The following is a 19,078-nucleotide window of genomic DNA, read 5'->3' on the forward strand; positions in this document are numbered from 1 at the left end:
CCAAGCACGCTGCTAATAAACTACACATTCATATTGATTTCTTTAGCATAGATATATGTGGTAAGTTGGTGAATAGTCTTATTAATATGCATTAAATTCTAAATAGCTCTCTTTTTAATGTATCTCTTTAGGAAATGAATAATTCATGCATGTATAGGAAGCTCAGTGCTGTCACTTACAGCATAGACCTTTGCTGATCTAAGAAGGTATTTGAACTGAAGGACACACTAAGATGTGCAAAGCAATTGAAACATTGAACACTGCTCAGTTTCCTACAACCAAGGGCATTTTTTTATGCTGAAAATTTCACTGACTCATCACTCTTCTTAAAGCACACATTCTCAAATATGCTTCAGTGAAACTGTACTTCATATAAACTGATAATTTAATATACACTCATACTTTACAGAAGCTAAAATAGTTATGATTTGTTCAATGTATAAAAGGCATGTGAGCCACTGTAAGACTTCTTACCTGCATATGTGTTGGCAATTGTTGAGAATGCTATTTTGGAGAGCGTGATATACGTGCAAGTTTCTGTCACAGAGGCTTTGCATCATAGAAGACATTCATTTTAGTCCTGCCTCAGGCTTTCTACATCTCTTGCAGCAGGTCCTTATTTTTCAGTGTTTTGGAAACCCAAGTCTCACATTTAGTTGCTACTTCTAGTGCACAGAGAATATCTGTTTGCTATGTATTTGGGACTGGTATTCATATCTATAAATGTATTGTAAGACTTTTTTCAAATTTGTGTATCAGGATGGGACAAAATTAGTAGTCAGGTTCTGTCTGTATATGTAATATGACTGATGCTCATTTCAGTGATTATGATTACTTATATGTAGAATTACATAGAACCATAAAATCATTTAATTTGGAAAACACCTTTAAGATCATTGAGTCCAACCAGTAACACAGAACTGCCATGCTCAGCACTAAACTATGTCCCTAAGCACCCACATCTACACATATTTCAAATATCTCCAACTTGGGGCCATTTCCTCTTGTGCTATCGCTTACACATGGGAGAAGAGACTGACTCCCACCTCACTGCAACCTCCACTCCCGTAGTTGTAGAGAGCAATAAGATCTCCCTTGAGACTTCTTTTACCCAGGCTAAACAACTCCAGCTCACTCAGCCACTCCTCAAAAGGCTTGTGCTCCAGACCCTTCACCATCTTTGTTGCCCTTCTCTGGACACACTCCAGCACCCCAATGTCTTTCTTGTAGTGACGAGCCCAGAACTCAAGGTGCAGCCTCACCAGTGCCAAGTACAGGAGAATGGTCACTGCTGGCCACACTACTGGTGATACAAGCCAGGATGCCATTGCCCTTCTTGGCCACCTGGGCACACTGTTGGCTCCTGTTTAGCTGGCTGTAAACCAGCATTCCTAGGTTCTTTTCTGCCAGACAGCTTTCCAGCCACTCTTCCCTAGATTGACAGATCAATACTCCTGCCCACCTTGGTGTCGAGTTCGAACTGACTAAGGATGCACTCAATTTCCTTGTCCAGGTCATCAGTGAAGATACTAAACAGGATCTGCCCCAATACTAAGCTCTGGGGAACCACTGGTGACTCAGCTGCCCTGATGACAGTTATGTAATAGTTCTACTGCTGTGCAAAGGCTTCCAGCTCCTCCTGTTTGGTGCCCATGCTGTGTGTGTTGATATAGATGTTCTTCACTTTACCTATTGGTTCTTCCACCTTTTTGAAGTGAGAAGTCCTAATTCCTATATGACCATTCTCAGGTGTTTCCATGGTTTCTAACGCATTGACAACCCTTGTGTCTTTGCTGCCACATGGAACTCCATTCCCTACCTCCACTAAGACAGCAGACCAAAGAACCTTGCTAGCATGCTGTCCCTCAAACATTGTCATGTTACTGAGCTTATCTCTAGTCAGCCTGGTTATACCCTTTTTTCCCCTTCAAATCTAGTTTAAAGCTCTTTCAATGAGCCCTGTTAACATTCCTGCTTTGAGACAGGTGTACCCCATCTGTCACCAGCAGGCCTGTTGTCACATAAGCCAAGCCATGATGTAGCAGGGAGAATGTACTAAAACCAGTACACTGTTGAAAGCGCAACAAAACAATATTTATTACAAAGTAGTAACCAACACAAAAAGAAGCTGAGAGACAGGAAAGAGAAGGGAAAAAAAAAACCCCAAGACAACCCTCCACTCACTCAGGTGTTGTTCATGAGGTTGTCTTGCTGATCCCAGAATGCTTAGAATTCCCCAGAGCAGAAGCTGCATCCTCGGAGTGTTGGCAGGTTCACAAGATAGCGGGTGTCCCCGCAGAGGTAACATTGTCCTCCATGTGAAGCTTGAGTCCGCTCCCAGCAAGAGCTATCTGCTTTTTATACAATTAACCTATGATGTCTACAGGGCCAGATGTGGCCAGCACCACCCAGCTAGAGGCCTTCGGTCCCTCCCCCGGTTTTGTAAGTGGTACCCCTTCTGCGCATGTGTGACTACACTGGAGTTTCTCCACGCCTGCGTGCTACACCTCTAGGGTCTTTCCTAAATGAGTCTGGGGCTTACTTCATTTTCCTCCTCTTTACTTTCTCCTTCAAATGTCCTTGGAGGGTTGTTGGTCGATAGCCAGACCCCAGTTAATTTCAGTTTATACAAGATGCTTCCTTCAAGGATGAAGTTCTTGTTTATCAGTGCTTGTTTACATGTAACTTGGCAGGAAAAGAACAAACTCTCACAGGTGGCTGGGCCAAACACAGACCAAAAGCAACAGCGTATCATCATCATCATGGTTAGGCTTCTCAAATGAAGATCTGGGAAGGGCTCTACCCACATTTGTTACAAGTGCACTGGTGGCTAAAAAGGCCAATACGAGATAGACACGTCTGGTTGTAAAAGGCACAGCAGAAAGACTCAGGTGGTATATTCTACAAGACACGATTCTTTCTGTGTTGTCTTTTCTCCTCAAGAGAGATCCTGCGTACTTTCTCAAAAGCAGCAGCAGCATTAAAGATAGTGTGTCTCCAGACCTCTCAATTGGAGGCCAGAGTAGACCAGTTATGTTGATCAAAACATGATCAAAAAGCCTCAAATGACATGGAGTTATGATTAATAACACAATATTTATGAATAATTGTTTGTAAAGCAAAGGTGCTAAAAGCTGCTAATACTTCTGTGACAAAGTTCAAAGTTACTTAATATATTCGTATCTGACTTTATTTGGAATAAATTTTGCCTACTTCTTGAGGACTGCTTATATGTTTTCTCTTTTCATATTAAAAACAGTCTCAACAAGGCTTCAAATGCCAAAATGAAGAGTCCAATCTAAAATATACAGAAAACATAAATTTGTTGCTTTCTTTCCGTACTTGCAGTCAGCAAAGGTACAGTCTGAAAGGGCAATAAAAGGGCCATGTCAAGAACACGGAAAGGAACATAACGGTACTTGTACACAAGGTTATATAGCATCTCAAAAAGCTCTGCAATGTTTTTTTTCTCAACAATGCTCTCATCCATGGTACACTTTCCTGTATTTTTTTGTTGAGGTGTTTCCAGGATATATGTCCCTTCCTGATTAGCTTGAACACAAGATTTTATTCAAAATGAAATATTCCCCTACTTTCCTTTAGAAGACTTAAAAGATAGATCATGGGCCAAAAGGTCCAGTTATTTGAACTGTAATGAAAATCTGTGAGATTGAAGGAAGAAAGCAATGTCCTGTGGTTTGAACGCATGAACATCTTGAAAAAGAAAACTAGACCTTCATTACAAGACTTTGACTTTTTTTTTTAAGTAATGTTTGATATGATGAAAAATCAGAATTTCAAGAAATACTGAGACATAAAATGGAAAAAACACAAGATATACAACAATATATATTTCCAGTTTACACTGTTCAGGAAAGTGACCATGCATGTTTGAAACATGGTTACTTTTTCTCTTTCTCTCTTTTTTTTTAAAGCAGTTCTTTTTATGACAGCTCAAATAAAGAAACAATGTTTCACCTTCTCTTACCATACAGAATATTAGAAAATGTCTATGCCACATGGATGGATCTATGCTGTTTCTTAAACATGGCTTGCTCACACATACAATCATAGTAGAAAAAGTTCTTCAACAGTTTTGCCTTTGAGAGTTTTGTGAAAAACTTCAGCTTTGTCCTTTATGCTTAAGCTGAACAGAACTTCTTTTTATGTTCAGTGTGCAAGACTTCTATCCTGATTTCTAATGTTTGTAGTATAGATATGTCTTAAAAAGAAATGAATTAAAAGAATAATGGTCATGTTTAAGTAAGTAAAAGAAGAGGAGCAAATTCATAATAGAATAAAACTCATTTCATGTATGCAGAACAAGAAAAAGAATATATTTCATTTCTTTATCTTTGAGGGGAAGGAGAGAAAGAAGGGGAGAAAGAAACACTCCAGAATACCTGCAGCATCCTTGTACTCATGGTTTCTACAAAGAGATTTATTAACCAGCTCTTTGCAGATCTATCCCTTCATTTGTCTCAAAACAGCCTCCTGCTACTGTGCTATGCAAAGAAAACCCTTTCCTGTGACATTAATTGTGGACTTAGAATGTCTCCAGCAGTCCTTACACAGATTTCTGGCTATATGTAGATCTGCTCTGTGTTATGGCCCAGTGAATTTTTTCTCACAGGTTTGTCCTGTTATTTGTTTCATTTCAATCAGCTTCATAAGAATGAGACCAGATATGGAAATTCACATGGAACTTCCATGATGAGTCTCAGAAATTGAATTGAAAATCATAAAACTAAAGTTCTCGTATACAGCTGAAGTGCAAGATGTCCAGGAGTACCTGTGTTTCCTAGATGAAGATAGAAAAAGAGAAAATGTTTTCTGAAACTACAAGAAGTTTGATAAAAAATAGTGTGACAGTTCTGTCATGTTGCACAAAGAAAACACATTGCAGTAGGCACTTACCCCTAAAAAAATTACATTAATTTGACTTTGGAATATCTGTAGAAAGTATTGCAATAATAATGCAATGTCAAATTATCCTGAGGGAATTTCTATTCCAACTCGACTGAAAACTTTTGTCAGATCATTAGAGGCTTTCAAAGAGAAATATGACCTCTGTGCCTTATAACACAGTGCTACAGAAAGCAAACTAGCTAGGCAAAACCGGAGAAGTACTGCAGAGGGAAACATCTTCTGGTAGCCTCATCAGTAGTGCCTAATTGGTCATATGAGATAGAATCAAAGTGTTTGTTTCATTGTTGCTAATTGCCTCATTTCATAGACATTCTGAGTTTTGTCCTCTTTCTATTTTGATATAGTTACAGTGTGTGTGTATGCGGCGATTCATAATAGCTGTGTAAAATAGAAATGCTTAGCTCTGCAGAGGTTATGGGAAAAAGACTGGACAGTCAGTACATTTAGCTATTATTTTTTTAGTTCTTGGTGTCTAATATTCACAGGACAAGGATCATTTCCACATGCGATGCTGGCCTGTTCTGTAAAATACTGTGGTACCGCATTATGACTAGTGCATGGTGGAGCTTAATGCATAATAATTTCTTGCTCCAGTTCAGCCTGACCAGTTAAAAAGACAAAAGAAAACAGATTGATTTGCAGTTTGTGTTTACTGTATGCATAGCTAGAAGGCAGAGAGGTTACTTTCAAAGAGCCCAAATGCGCTGTGAGGCTGGTTTAGTTCTGACCCAGGGTCCCAACTATTGCTACTGAGGACAGAACTGCTATTGCACTACGGACATGTAATCTTTTGGTTTCTTGTCTTTCATTGCAAACTAAAACGAGAGAAAGAGCATGCATTACCTTCAAAACAAGGAAGAGAGACATTCCTTTCTGACCTATTGCTAAAAAAGTAGTGTGCCTCATGCTTTCAGCTCACAGAGAGATGCCACAAAATTCAACAACTTCTCTGCCTCTTACGTCTTGTAGAAGCAATTTGCATTCTGTCATGTTCTCTCACACATGGTGTTCAAAACAATTAAAAGAAAATTGCACCCATTTTGCTCAGTGTAGCAGGCTGAAAATTTCAAAGATGAGAAGCACTTCTCAGCATGACTAAACTGTGAAGTGTTTTTGAAAATAAGGTTTTTAATGATAATTGACATTAAAACCTTTATTTTCTAATACATTTCACAGTTTGTGCTTGTTGGGAAGTGCATGTTTACTTTGAAACTTTCTGCTTGCTACACTGAGCAGAAGTGATACATTTTCTTTAAAATGAAAACTAGTGATTTTTTTTTTGTTTATGCACTGAAAAAAATTATTATCCAAGGCTGAAAAGAAACTTTCCTTACTTTTCCCCCTTGCCTCATATTAATATTCATCTGGGTAGCTGTAAAACACAGAGAACGAGAGTCTTATATAGACTGCAGTGCATCTACTTTCAAGTACCTGAGAGAGGAAAAGGACTTCCTCAGTCCATAAATATAACTTAGATAGCATGTATAAAAATGCCATTTCTCCTTTCTTCAGCCAACAGCCCTCCCTCTTGGCAGTTCTGTAATCATCAATGTACACTGACTACTGAGTAACTGTAAAATCAATGACAAATAAAGAAATCTTATGGGACAAGTATGGGGCTCTCATTTGTAAATGAGAGTACTGATTGGTTTGAGGGGAGGGTTAGACACTCAAAAGTGTCAGCTTGTGCAGATAAACGGAGCTTCATGGGTAGAGAATTGTTTTAGCAACAAGGCTTATGATAAATGCCTTCTGTGCCTAACCAGGCTTGATAGCACAAGACAGACATAAACTCCTATGATCAACTAACATAAATAATTTTGCAACACTGAACTAAATGGAGGAGGGGTGGACAAATAATGTTTTAAGCAAAACATTTAATGATCTCAATGAATTAAGTAAATCCTTTGGGAATGAGAACGTGGAAACAGTCATTCCTATTCCTCAATGAGTTATCTTGAACAGGTGTTCATTTATGAGAAGGAAGACCTAAAAGAAAATTACTGGGTAAAATAAACTGCGTTACATATAGATGTATAGATGTTGTGACAACAGAGGGGGCAAACATTTACTGAAGATTATGAAAACTTTAAAAATTACCTTTTCACAGTTGTGGAGCTCAACAGTTCTGCTGGTCCACAAGAGTGAAAATATCACTGAAAACATACATAACTAGTCAAAACTAGTTAACTGTCAAGTTAAATTTTACTTTTGCTAACCCCTCCCTTTCCATCCTCTTAGTACATATTAGCAAAAACTTAAAGTAAGAGAACACTTATTATATCTTTATTTTGTACTTTTCTATAGGACTTCAGTTGTAAGTAAGGATTGAATCCTGATTTCTTCATGAAAGATAGATGGGTTTATATGAGTTTCTGATTTAACCTTGTCATTTTCTAATAGGTAGGTGTCCCACTTCTGTTATTCATCCAATATATTATAGCTCTGAGTGCTGAGATTCTCAGAGGCTTTCCTTCCTTTATGTAAAGCATTAAATATTTTATTTGTAGTATTCAAGCCTAATGACATCATAGCTGAGAATTGTATTACCTTTTAGCTTTCTCACTGAATTCAAATAATGAAAATTGAAGCTTACAACACATGGTCAATAAGCAAATGTTTTCCCACAACACGTAAGGAATGTAATGATATTACTCATCAGTTTTGGATTGTAGGGAGAAAAAAATCACTCTTTAGTCTATCTCATGTACACGTGCATATATGATGCAGATTTTTATTTCATGTAACCACAGTTTAAGTATTTTTCCAAGAGGTAATTAAGTCCATTTCCCTGCCATTAACAGTACTGACTACATCTAAGTTATTTTAGTTCTGTTCAATGCAGTTCCGTTGGACTGTTTCTTAAAACTCACATGATTAGAATTTCTGGACTGTCTTAGGCAATCTGTTTCCAGGTTTAACTATCTGTACCATTTGAAGTTTTTTTGTAATTTCCCATACAAATCTCCTCACTAGAGTGTGAACCTGTTACATTTTATTCTATCTCCATCTTCTTTAAAAGTATTTCTGTGCTCTTTAAAGTATCTTTTATATGTTTGAGGACTCTTAAATATTTTTCCTTCAGACTTTTCAAGATTAAATCAATGTTAATCCACTAATTCTTTCCCCATAGAAAACTTCCATGTTTTCCTTGCTTTTCAAGCTCTCCTCTCTTTCATGTAAATAAGCTGGAGAAAGTCAGCATCTTTTTTAAAATATGGTGTCCTGGCTGGGTATATTGGACCAACTGAGGGCTCAGTGTCTGTTACGTGCATTTTATTTTATGCCTTAGCTTTTCTGATTTTTTGTTAAAGATGTCCTGTCAAAGAAGATCTTGATATTTGATTATTGGCTATTCCTTATTTTCACATTGTGATATATAGTTGTACATTGAATATAAAGGGAAGTCACAGTTTCGTACTTCATAGCTGCTAGATGTTTGATTTACTAATTATCTTTTAATATTGCTGAGGATTAACCCCCTGCAGCAACTAAGCTCCACATAGCCACTTGCTCACTCTCCCCTGATGGAATGGGGGAGAGAATCAGAAGAGTAAAAGTGAGAAAACTCACAGGTTGAGATAAAGATAGTTTAATAGGTAAAGCAAAAGCTGTACATACAAGAAAAACAACACAAGGAATTAATTTACCACTACCTATGGGTAGGCAGGTGTTCAGCCATCGCCAGGAGAGCCGGGGTCCATCACTGGATTTTTCAAACTGTTAAGTGAAAAGAGGAAAGGGCTGTCAAAAGGAAAAATATTAAAAGATAACTCAGTCTTCAGATTCTTACTCTTTGTTTTTTTCATTGTTTCCTTATAAATTACTTAGGTAGGAAATATGGGAGCTTAACTATGTACTTGATACCTGTCTTGACTCTTCGAGAGAAGAACTAGGGTCAGCTTCATATTTTAGTAATTATTGTCGATTTCCATATCCTTTGTCACTCTTTCAGTGTGCTCAAGTATTTCTAATTTTACTATAGGCGTGACTCCGATGACAAAGAGGTATGAATTCCAGAAAGACATCTGTGTAATAGGATGTAATGACTCTGAAAAATGTGACATTTCAAATGTTAATCTGTGAAAAGAGGGCATCCAAATGAGCAGGACTTTGAGTGTCTGCTTTGGCTAGGAAGCAGACTGCACTGTCACTGAGCAGCTGCCCATCAGTGTGAGAGGCGATCCCCTAGGGAGCTGAGGCAGCACTGAAGGGCCCAGGTGAAATGCAGTACATCCTCAGAAAAGGGCTGTGGGGTAAGCACTCCAGAAAGTGCTTCTCTTTTCCACTCCAAGGGAAAGAAGGGAAGATAGGCAATGGCCTGTTAACCTAGTGTTCCTAGTACTTTTATGGAAGAGGATGATGCATTCAGAATACTCATATGGACTTTCAGGAGAAAAGAAGAAAACAAAAAATGCTAGATGACACACTTTTTTCTTCTTGCTAACAATATTTAAAGAAATCTGTAATATGAACTCTCAGCATTGTCTGTCAGATCCAAATATTCTTTGAATGCTAATAAAAGATTTTTATTAAAATGTAGGATTTGAATGACCTGTAAGAAGGGAAGAAAAGTACGTAATCAGAGTAATGTTTACTACACACTCCCAGACATAGTCATGTTCATTTAACATTATTGTAATATTGCTTAAACACTGAGCTCGAACTCAAATCAACTCTTATGTTCTGAAAACATAGCTAAGACTTTTTTCACATTTCTGCATAAGGAAAAAACATGGAATTCAGCTTCTGCACTTGTGAAAATATGAAAATTTGTGAAATTTTTGTGGTGAGGTGTGTGAGGGGAAGTGCCGTGAGGGTGGAGAGGTTTGTGAGGGTGGAGCAGTGTGTGAGGGGGAGGGTTGTGTGAAGGAAGAGAGGTGTGAGAGGGGAGAGCAGTATGAGGGGAGAGTGGTGTGAGGTGAGAACAGTGTGAGGGCAGAGCATTTGTGTAAATACTGTGAGCATATAGTGTACTAATATGCTGTCTACTCTCTTATATGGATCTGAATCATGGGTCATCTACCGCCACCACCTGCGTCTCCTAGAATGCTTCCATCAACGCTGCCTCCGTACAATCCTTAACATCCACTGGTCAGATTATGTGACCAATACATCTGTTCTAGAACAAGCAGCAGTCACAAGTATTGAGGCCATGTTGCTGAGAACACAGCTGCGATGGGCAGGACACGTCTCCAGGATGAAGGACCACCGCCTCCCTAAGATCCTGCTCTATGGTGAACATGCCACTGGCATGAGAGGAGCCCCGAAGAAGAGATATGAAGACTCCCTGAAAAAACATCTCAGCCTTGGCCATATTGATCACCATTACTGGTCTACTCTGGCCTCTAATCAGGAGGTCTGGAGACACACCATCTATAACGCTGCTGATGCTTTTGAGAAAGCATGCAGGATCTCTCTTGAGGAGAAAAGGCAAAGCAGAAAGAATCGTGCCTCGCAGAATATACCATCTAAGGAGTCTTTCTGCTGTGCCTTCTGCAACCGAACATGCCTGTCTCGTATTGGCCTTTTCAGCCACCAACGCGCCTGCAACAAGCGTGGGTAGAGCCCTTCCCAAATCTTCGTTCGCGAAGCCCAGCCATGATAGTGTAACAGTACACGTTTATAGGCCGCCAAAGAGGTTCTGTAGGGGAACCTAAATGCTACAGAGAGTTTACAGTGATTTGGAAAGACTGCTTTTTATTTACTTTACTTTTTTAAACATTTTCCAATAGAAAAGATTTTTTCCTGGAATTTTCAAAAGAGTCTCAGTCTTGACTAAAATTGTAGAAAATAGTTTGAAGACAGAAATACTTTTCCTTCAGAAGAATATTAGCATTGTGTTTTCAATCATGAGTATTCTATTGCATACTGAAGCAGTTTACCAGCAAAATGTTTAAGATCCTCAGGAGTCATCTTTTTCTGTTCAAACAGAAATAGAAAATGGTAGACATGTACCTGAAAACTACTTAAAATTTTAAGGGCAATCCAGATCTTAGGAACACAAAATACATTCAAAAATTGTATTTCTGATGCTCATCCATGTGCCCAAAGATTTTTTTAAATACCTGGTATCTGGGTTTTTTTGTAAAAACAAAACCAAGCCCAAAACATGTTAGCAACATTGGGTATGTTTGTTTCCCTGGTGTTTTGGCTACTGCTAGAAATGTGACTTTCTGAAGAATTCTTCATCCTCTGAGGTCTGAAAGAATTCAGGTGTGATCAGAGGAGTATTTTCACAAATCAGTCTGTGGTCTTGATCTATCTTAGATAAAAATGAGAAGGCAGCATGGCAGCCATATTCAAAGTCCGTATGCAGAGCAAGAACAAAATTTCTCATAGGAGATCATTAAAATAAAAAGTAAATATAAAATAATAAACAATCATATTTCTTGCTTAAAAGCAAAAATAAAAATTTACTGAAAACAAACGAAACAAAAAAGATTGTATGGTATACATAAGAGTTTATCGTATACGGACCGTTAAAACAATTTTGATAACATTTGAGATGCTATTAAATCCTGTTCTCCTCTCTAGTGGCGTGTATGAACATTCATACACACATACAATGTGTATTCCTTCAGTATCCGGGCTTAGATACTTCCTCTGCCCAGAAGTTGATTAGAGATCCTCTCCAGCATATTTGTTCTGGGTGTTTTACATCCAGACTGTAAGAACACTAATGATTCCCATGGGACAGTCCTTGGAAGGTGATGGGGCTCTTCAAATATGCTCCTGGGGTTTCCCCACCTGCCACTGTACTTCTTGCATTTGTGGAGACAGGCCTTCTAACAGGCTGATTAAACTCCTGGGATGGCCATGAGAATAGCAGGGTCAGGCTATTATTTGTATTCCTCCCTGTCCTTCTTCCTCTGTGCTCCTGTGTGTGTGTTCACCCGAGTCTTTTTGCATGCAACTTAACAGAAGTCGTCGCTCAAAGTAACTTTTGGAATTAAACTGAGTAATCTTTATGCGCAAAAGTCATTACATCAAGTTTGTGCAGTTTTGGTTCTGGTATGCTCCAGTAATCCAAATGGATTTTATCTTGATTTATCCTTCTAAAAAAAGGAAAGTTAAAATTGTGCCATATTTTTTTATATTGTTTACATTTATGAAAGAAAAATTTAGTCAGTCTGTGTATATTTACTTATAGATACTCTTACAGAAAAGGATTACATATGTGTGCCGTTTTTTGTTTTCCTGGAGTTTTTTACTGTCTTCTGTCTAAATCAGAAGCCAATTATGCTATTTACATAAGGTTTTGCAGGTTATGATACACAAAATTTGGAAGTAATTTGAAGAATTTCTAAGTATGGACATTATTTTTATCCATTGTAAAGTGAAGTTTGTATTTAGCATTTATTAGTAAATGAGTTATAAAACCTGAAAAACAAGAAGCCATGGGAGATGGCATTATATAGCACAAAATTCAAGTAATTTTGTATTCACATTTAGTTATGTCTTTATAATTCTGCATAAACACCAAGGAGTTGAGCATTGATCAGTAGGAGTTGCCTAAACTAGCCATGCTCTAGCAACAGATAAAAATAAATAGATAAATGAGTTACTTTGAAACCCACAAAAGAAATTGGCTGGAGTACAATGCATGCTTTTTACTGACCTCTTCATGGTTACTAAATGCACACAGACATGAATCAAAACACTTACAAAGAAGTTATTCTCTCTACCTATACACTGAGAACTCCCTTTACATCTCATTTTATTTTCCCTCAGTATAAAAAGATTGATTGCTCACAGCTTGCATGACTCCCTGTTGCCCTAGATCCATCCCTGCTCTTCACACTCCATACAGTTCTTGCATCATTGACTTTCTGCCAGCCATTTTGCTGCCAGTGCATGAGCTGACATTTAATGATCTTTAGATGCAGTAATGTCACATTTACCACTCTTTATCGGTTGTGACAGACCTAAATTCAAATGCAAACATGAAATGCATCTGAATCCAATCCAAACAGTGATATGTTTTTGAGTGACATCCATCAAGACACGCAGAGAAAGAAGTGAAAAATTACCTGTTTCCTATTATTTTTTAACAACAAATAGCAGGTTTTTTTGTCCATTCTATAATGTTTTTTCCTTGCAGTTTTCAGGGAAATCCCTTTAGTTTCCAAAATGTCATGTCTATTTGGATATTTGAGTGTTACTGAATTTTCAATATTCCCAGATTTTACGTTTTCAAATTATTTGAATTCCAAGCTTTACATGAAAAACCCCAGGAACACATTGATTCCTATGACTACTCTACCTTCGTTTGCTTACATAAGAAACTTTCTCCTTTCTGAATTTCAGCGTTGCAATCCTGACTCAGCTGCTTTTATTGCAAATGCCAAAGAATTAATCTACTTTTATCTTTCTTCCTCCCTAGTTGAGGGGAGGGAGTTTCCAGAGGCAAATATTCTCCCAGGGGACCTTGATATTTCTTTACGTGCGGTCTTGATCAGAGCTTTTTCCTAATACACCTTTAGTCGCTGGGCACCATTTTCTCGTTATTACCATGCTCTTCAAGGAATAGATGCAGACTTTGGAGCCACAAATATGACTATAAATACCCGTGTCCCCTGTTTAGCAATTAGAGGAGAAATACGAGAATTAAGCCACAGAAAAGAAATATATTTGCTTAATTAAATTTCTTCTCTCTTTTCTTTTGCCCCAAAGAAGGTCAGCCACTGAAAATATCTAAAGAAATTGTGATGTTTGACGGATCATGACTTATGTGGGAGGTACAGCCAGCAGTCCTGCTATATGTCTCAGCATTTTCTATGGCTCTGTGATATTATGCATCAGTATAACGTTCTCTTATACTGAGTTCGCTGACTGAACTCAGTCTTACCAAGACTTATGTGGACTTGTCCTTTGTGTCAGATTGCAAAATGGCATTAGTAGCAGTGAAATGACTGTTAGTTTTTAGGGTAGTCACAAGTTTTCAGAAACACTTGTTCACTATTCAGTGGGAGTGGGAATTTATGTTTTCCAGATGTATTTTGTGGATTTTCTGCAGAACCCTAGGAGGTTGCATTTGATCTCCAGCATGCTGGCGGTATAACTAATGTGTTGTCTGTTAGAAAGAGTATTAATACTATGTTTCAGTCAGGATTTTCCTCAAGCTATTCATATTTTACCAAAATATGACTGCATTTAAAAGAAAATATCACAAAGTAAAATAAACGTGGATGATGGATTAGTAAGAAGATGATGCATTTGTGGCTGGGTCTAAGCTGAATCTTCTGAGAGAGGAAAACTGCTGGGCATTTGTTTGCTTCTTTACTCCCAAAATTTAAACACATCTTGATAGAATTTAAAGTAGTTTATTCACTTACCCATTTTGCAGTGTACAACACTGAAGAAGTACTGGCTAAAATAGTTTTCATTTTACTCTTTATATCAAAGACAACTGCATTTAAATTTATTTTTTTAATAGATGTCAGAGCTGATGCAGCCTGCACTTCAGAGAAATGGATACTGCCTGAGATCACTAGTTCTATTTATAGTATTTCAGCTAGAATGTATATAGAAGCTCTTCTCTTGCCAAAGGACAAGATGCTATCAATTAATTATAAACTGTATTTTGATACATTTTAAGGAACTTGTCTAATACAAACATATTTTAAAAAGACATGAAAATTGCAGTTCTTACCTGCAGAGAATAAAAGAATGTTTTAAGACTGAACTTTTATAGAAAAATCTCCCATAACTATTTCCCAAAGGTACTTTGGTGAAGAGGGGTAGAAACCAATAGATATAGTGATAGTTAGCCATCACAGAAAATGTAATGTTCCCTAGCACCTATATACAGATGTTAGTAATTATCATAACATTATATATGATGGAAATCTGGATTTGTTGGTTTATTATTGCTTGCTGCTACAGATCATCTTTACTAAATTGTTAATTAAACACATTCTGTGATGACTCAGTAAAAACACACTTTCTTTCAGTGAATGGAAATATGAAAAACAAATCTATAGAAATTCCCAATGTAATTCTATGGGCCAGGCATATAAACAGGTGTTTGGTGTAACAAATTCCTATGCACACAATGCGTGAACATCCAAGAGAAAAGCTCAGAGTTGAACCTGAACTTGAGATACCCTGCAGACCTCGAATTTATCAAATATGAAAGCATCTTTTTAAAGTGTCTCTTACTTGTGGAGGTTTGTTTCAAAAGTTTCCCCCTCACTGTATCATCTTATTCCGCTTGCCCCTTTACTTCCTTTTCCTACTGACTAGAACCTACTCACTGCTTTTCAGCTTCCACTCCTTCATCTTCACACATACCAAAATATATATTCCACCTAGTTTTATCCTTACTTGTTTGAGTTGAAAGTTTTCAAAGGGAGGAAAAGCCTCCTGTGCAGTGAAAATCTGCTGTTTTCCTCCCAGTTGTTACATAGATGTGTATGGCCAGTCTTCGCGAGCGAAGATTTGGGAAAGGTCATTAACCCTTCGAGCCTGCGCAGTGGATTTTTTAGGTGAGACCCAGCGTGCGCTGAACTGAGCCCACCCTTTAATCCTGAGGTTCATCTGCCGGGGCCGAGCAAGCTTGGACAGTGGCAGTGAGGTCCCCAGGACGTAGGTTTGTTTAGAGTGACCTTCTCTTAGATGGATTGCCTTACAGGGCTGACGAGCTCCATCTGCCCGGGGGACTTTTTCCCTGACTGGGAATCGAACCCGGGCCGCAGTGGTGAGAGTGCTGCATCCTAACCACTAGACCACCAGGGGTCCCCTTGTTACATAGATAGTGAGTGGGAGAAAACAGGGCATGGTTTTCCACAGGCCAGTCTTACTAACCATAGTCACTGGCTCTAGTCATTACCAATCTCTTAAAGTTCGTAGCAAGTTTGAGTAGTAAACAGTCTTCTATTTTGGACTTCTGTATAGCTACTGAGGTTTTAACCCTAGCTTTTCAAACATTCTGGCAATTCCTATGGGTTTATGCATTATACAGCCCTATAATTTTTAAAAAAAATTCTTCTTCCATGGTTGCAAAGAAAGTGCAAGTAGTTGATATTTATCAAGAAACAGCTGAGTCTGACACAAAGGGTCACCTCTTAAGACATCATTGCCCTCTGAAAAATGTGTTTGAGTTGTCTGTAGAATAGAAAAGTTATGAGTTTGACAACTAAACTATAATTGATTTCCCTTATTGTTTAAGGTTGGGTTTTTTTTTTCAAATCTCAGAATATTTTCATATCCCTTGATCAGCAGCGGTTTACTGCAGTTCTTCATTTGGAAATAAGGGTGTTCATATGATGGTGAATATCTGTATAACAGGTTTCAAGACCAGGAATTCACAGGGGAGTTAGAGAACCCAAAGGAGATAGCTCTGCCATTTCTTGAAAACTTGCAATTTTCCATATATCGATTTTATTCTTTGACTATTTGTTCTTTTCTAACAACAAGAAAAATATTTTCATAAACCTGTTTGGGAGTGACAGGGCATATTTCTCTTGTGCCATCAGAACAAAGTCTCAGACAGTAAAAGGAGCTTGCTTTCCTCAACATAGAAATGTCTTAGTTAGGTTAATGGTTGATGTGATTACAGAAACCTTTCACTGTCCCCCAGTACAGGCACAACTGATGTTGCCCCCATCCTCTGATTTGGTAGAAAACTTTGCTTTCCATATCAACCAGTGCAAATGTATTTCACAGTTTCTTAATTAAATTTTTCAATGCCTGCTGGTACTAATATTTGCTACTGTTCTTCATAAATAGCACAATCTTTTGTCCTGGAAGGTTTTGAAGTCCCATTGCTTAGAACGACTTCAAAGATGGGCTTCTAATAGTTTCATTAATCTTATCTTCCTGTAGTGATACTAGTGTGTTGCAAGATAACAGAAAAACAAGTGTCTTAATAATGTTACTGTAGAGCTCAGATTTAGCCATAAAGGTCAAGCTTACGGAAAAGTAACAGGGTCTCCTTTTCAGTATTTTTGAAGAAAATGTATCTGTAATGTAGAATCCATTTAAAAAATATATAGAGAAATCTTTATCAAAAGCAAGCAGAAGACAATTCTGACAGGCATTTCTGTAATCACTACTCTGACAGACCTGATGGATTTTGAATTTATCCATTCTTCTCTGTTTACAAAATAGAACTAGAGTGATGCCTGATGCTGAGTTAAAGCTAACTATAGATGACAGCACTCATGATGATTATAGTGACTTTTTTCTCATAATGATTAAATCATTAAAAAATTCTTCTTTAAAATAGGAGGATTTTTTTCCGTCTATTCTCTTTTTACATATTTCAGTATGAACCTTGGGAAAAGAAGTTGGTTTAAAAGGACAGGTTTGAGATTGGGCATGAACCACTGAGATGTTCACTCTCTTCAAACTGGTTTCCTGTACCTTCTCTCTCTGCTGCTCTCTGCTCTATCAGGCAAAAACCCCGACACACAAAAGCACGAAACAAACTAAAACAAAAACACAATGCAGGCAAAATTTAACAGTCAAGCTTGAATATTTATTCTTCGCATAAAATATATGCTTGTTAATTTATCACTGAATTTTAAAGAATACATGCTAAAAGTCAGTAATGCCAAACCTTTGTTGGCCCCTGCAGGTTAGGTAACTGATGGACTGTGATTTGGAGGGCTAGATGACTGCTGTGAGAATGCGCTTAGCTCACAGTGATTTACACTGCTCTAGAGATCTCCATTCTTACTTTCCCCTTTCTCTCAGGGCATGACATCCTGTTATATAAAACCATTTCTGTTTTGGAAAAACAAATACATTGATCCACTGACCTAAAAACAAGAAGTCATATTTCATTGCCTAGGAGTGTTCTAAAAAGTGATTATATATATTTTATGGTGGTGTAATGCTCTGTCTGAGGTGTTTTGTGCTATTTAGTAAGATTTAAAGCAGATTTCTGTTGATTTTCCAAGGATACCCAGTACATTGCTTTAAAACTGGATTAAATCGTGTTGATATTAACTGAATGTGTAGAAAATTGATACACATAGAGAATACAAGTCACAAGATATTTTTCCTAAAAATATGAGTAAAATAATTATTTAATTATGTTATTTGTTTTAAGACAAATAATTCTTAACGCACATTCTAATTAGGGTGACTTAAAATAATCTTAAGAGATGAAGTACAATTTCTGACTGCAAAGATAGCAACCTCATCTATTATTTTGAGTGCATTTTGGAGGGATGTTTTCCCCCTCATTTATTATCCCTTAGGCAATAACCCTTTACCATGCTTACATATGCCAGATGTCTAAAGCCTCTCTACTGGATGTAAACATTTTCTGAAGACAAAAATCAACAGCTCATTACCATACTGTGAACTTTAGTTAAAAGTAAAGTCTTAAAGTCAGTGCAAGGATTACTATATTCTACTTCCTTCTGGTGAATGAGTGTACATAAATTCCCTCTTTCTGTTTCATTTAAGATCTTACATTTCAATTTTGAATACGGGAAGACCCTTAATTTTGCTGAAATGAACTCTTAAATGTAGTCTGAATTCATATTTTTAAATATATTCATGTTTAACTGTTGGGGAATTTATGTTTTAGTGACATGGAAAGGACAATTTCTTCCATTGGATTTACCCAATCTAGTGTGTGGTGGTGGGCTTTGTTTGTTTTGGTTTGTTTTGTTTTCCGAAAGAAAGACCACCTATCAATTGTGCATATAAGTCAAAGTGGTATTAATAACTATGTGTATAAATATTTATATATATACATACATATATATGCACACACCTCTGCATCTGCAGCATGTATATACATATATTGACACATAAATATGCATAGTTATATTCACATATGTATAGCCATATAAATCTGGAAGAGGTCGTCCAAAGAATTTGTATATGCCCCATCCCTGGAAGTGTTCAAGGCCAGGTTGGACAGGGTTCTGAGTAACCCTGTCTAGTGAAAGATGTCCCTGCCCATGGCAGGGAGGGAGTTGAACTAGATGACCTTTAAGGTTCTTTTCAACCCAAGGCATTTTATGATTCTATGAAATAAATGACAAAAACTTTATTATATTACTACATACCACAGCTACCTATGTAACCTATCTATCTATATACGTATGTACAAATACATGCATCATCTTTAATCCTTTTTTCAGCTGGATAATGTGACAAAGATGTAAAAGAATACACATGATGA

This window comes from Lepidothrix coronata, unplaced genomic scaffold (assembly GCF_001604755.1).
Source record: "Lepidothrix coronata isolate B3197 unplaced genomic scaffold, Lepidothrix_coronata-1.0 Scaffold75, whole genome shotgun sequence".
Taxonomy (NCBI): domain Eukaryota; kingdom Metazoa; phylum Chordata; class Aves; order Passeriformes; family Pipridae; genus Lepidothrix; species Lepidothrix coronata.